The following is a 3372-nucleotide window of genomic DNA, read 5'->3' on the forward strand; positions in this document are numbered from 1 at the left end:
AACCAGTTGTACTAGGTTTTCTCTATCCTCATATCAATGAAAATGCAGCGTTGATTATGTTTCATCAAGAAAATGTACTCCCTCCGTTCTGAGCGCTTCAAGTAGATCTTAGTTAATACTCCCTCCGATCTATAATAAGGTTTGAACTAAAAGCACGACACTTATTATGGATCATAGGGAGTACAAGATAATCAGATAGATACCTGTCCTATGCGTATGCCATGTCCAACTATATTATTCTATGAGTACATTTGAAGCGAAATCAAATTTATTGTTTTTGGAATATTACATGTCTATATTTCCTATATTTGCGTGATCTTTGACATGCCTTATGTCTGCACTATATGAGATGACGAAAAGCATAAGGAGCCGTGGCAACGCACGGGCAGTCAACTAGTTAGTATATATGCTAACAAAAAGTCAAGACAATTAGAGCAAAAGCGAAATAGTTACCAGAGTCCGTATCTTCCAAAGGAGTGCAGAGAATAACATGCTCTTGCAAGAAGCAACCATGGAGCATCTCAGCAAAGAACAAAGTGGGTCTGCCATCCACACCTTTTGCAACAAAGTTGGAATGCACATATCCTGCTGCAACTCCACCAACTAGATTCCTTTCTTTCTCTTCCACAAATTCCAAGTCAGTAATCTGAAATATAACAACAGTCGAGCACTTATTAATATATACGGTGGCTAAGAGGAATGGAAGGAAACATAAATATTTTGATTATGATATTTTTGGACATGCCTGCATATTGTTTCCCTTGGCATATGTGTTGAGCGCTACAACCAAGCTCTTGCGGCTACGCTCTTGTTTGCGCTTCATCAGCTCCTCGGGGGCGGTGACTTGGGCCTCAGGCTCATGTGGCGCTCGGCGCAAGCAAGCCAAAAATCCTGGAACTCATGAAACTCTTTTAAAGCGGAACCATCCAATGTCTGTAGTGTGTCAAAGTCGTTACTGCATGCATGAAAAAAAGACAAATTAGTATGTAACCTCAATTAGTTGTAATGACACAGGTTGCCTGAGCTGATATATTACTCCGTGGTTGTTTAATTTTAACTGCAAAAACGTCTTACATTTAGGAACGGAGGTACTACATTACTACACCAAAATACTACCTACTAGTGTGAGTTTTAACACCTCCAGTCCGAAAATGTAAAGCTTATTTTGTTTGGTGAAAATCAACCAAAATTGAATCTACTGGCATTCACTTTATGCCATATGTCCATCAATCTCTTGAATGCATCTTCTGATATTATCGATTCTTTCTTTTATACTGTATACAAGTTCAAAACATGCAGGCACGATAGTCACAAAAGGTTGCATTAAAATGTCTGCATACGTACATGGTAATTTCTCCATATATCGACGACATGGCCACCGATGGATCTACCGCTCCTGCATCAGATCAGATATATAATTAACAGCAGGAATTAACTAGATGTGTCAGCACGCTAGGCTAATCCACGCCACACATCGGGTGAATCCACCTGTGTAACTGGAGAGATGCTGTAAATCACAAGGACGGGCGGCGTTACCTGTAACTGGGGAGATGCAGGGAAAGGGTGCGTGGCGAAGAAAAGAGGAGATCGCCGGCGATGAGATCAAATCGCCTCTGCCGGCTTTTTCTTTCCTGCTTTTTAATTTATTATATGGTCTTATCTCAAGGAAGAGGAAGACTTGTATAAGTAGGAGTATACAAGAAGAGCCACGCCGGCCCAGTTCAACTCGGTCTGCCTGCTGCTTTCCGAAAAGGCCTGGGCCTGGGGTGCACGGGACTAACAACGGATTCGAACCGGATTCTGTAGTAAATAAACCGGGCTACTGTGGTGGCCAAATTTAATTGTTTCTATGCTCAATTTTTTTTTAATTGTTTCTAGAACATTTTGAGTTTCAAATTTATCAAAAGTTTCTGTATATGTGAACATATTTTAATATTTTGAAAACGGAAACCAACATTAAAAATTTGTAAACAATTTCTGAAAATTAAATATTTCATGTTTCTGTATATTTTTTAATCCAAACTTTTTTTAAAATTCTGAACACGTTTTAACACACGAATGCTTTCTCAAATTTTTAATTTTTTCTAAAACATGAAAAAAATCGAATTTGTGAACTTATTTTTAAGATGCAAACATTTTTCTAAAGCTCTTTTTTTATTTTTGGACTTTCAATAAAAAGCTAAAAAAATTGGAAAATAAAATCATAATTCCAGTGTTCCTAACAAACAAACAAACAAAAATTGTTCCAGGGTTCCTAAAATAATAAAAACAAACAAACAAAAACCAGAACTAGAATACACATTAAATGGGCCAGTCCAACCCGATCGCTTTGACTCTTAATGCGTCAAATAGGAAACATGGAGTGCATACTCCATCTCCGTCACCGGAGTCGACACCCTACAACCAGATATGAAGCCACCGATCCAACATCCACGCCAGTCCTAAAGCTGCACATCGGCCCCGTCCGCAAGTCAGTCATCCAAGCAACCAACTACGACACTACACGTCTGGACTCTTTTGATAGCTTTTCTCACTATTCTCAAAATGAGGGATTGGGATGGATCAGCGAGAAAGTGTTGTTTTGATCCCCGAGCTTATGTGAGCTCGACTGAACAGTAAAAAAGGAACAAATGATGCTCCAAAATGCTTTTCTTCGTGAAATGGACAAATGTTTATCTGCATACATAATGTAGAACTTACAAATCTAAATACTCCACGCGAAAAATGACCGTTGCCAGCAGACACCCATGGGCACCAGGACGTACCCAGACCAAACAAAGAAAGCACGGCTTGTCGTGGGCACCCAAAGGATAGAGGCCCCGGGATACCCGGACATAACATCCGCTAGGCAGAGGGGAGGGGAGGGCAGGGTCCAGGACCCCGGGCACACGAACTATCTAGAGACTTGGCGCATACTATGGGCACCCGGGGGTCCAGGGACCCCCGGGGACCCATACAAGGCCGAGCCTAGACAATTTCCTCTCGTGCCTATGGGCACCCTGGGTCAAAGGACTCCAGGTGCTCGAAACAAATTGCAAATCCAGGAAACACCCAAAACTGCCATAGCTTTTGCAAATGAACTTTGATTTTGATGAACTCAAGCTTAATAGAAAGCTGGCGACAAGACCTTCCAAAAGAATATACTAAAGATCTAGAAGTATGAAATCTCCATAAATGAAGAACCGACAAAACCTCCAACCTCAAAAACGTAATAGAAGATGCATAGAAAATCCATTTGAGGTTGTCATGAAGATAACCACAAGCTCTAAAACCTCATATAGAGAAAAGCCAAACAAGAACCAAATAAGATGATGCCAAGGATGCAAATGTTTGAGCTCTCTATGAATGATACGATCAAGCTACTCACTAGAG

At 40.6% G+C, this 3372-nt stretch overlaps 1 pseudogene; it reads right to left on the minus strand.

The window, feature by feature from the left end:
* Window positions 1-389: 389 nt before the first annotated feature.
* On the minus strand, window positions 390-1615 carry LOC119299106 (annotated as a pseudogene).
* Window positions 1616-3372: the final 1757 nt, after the last annotated feature.

This window comes from Triticum dicoccoides, chromosome 5A, assembly GCF_002162155.2.
Source record: "Triticum dicoccoides isolate Atlit2015 ecotype Zavitan chromosome 5A, WEW_v2.0, whole genome shotgun sequence".
Lineage (NCBI taxonomy): Eukaryota > Viridiplantae > Streptophyta > Magnoliopsida > Poales > Poaceae > Triticum > Triticum dicoccoides.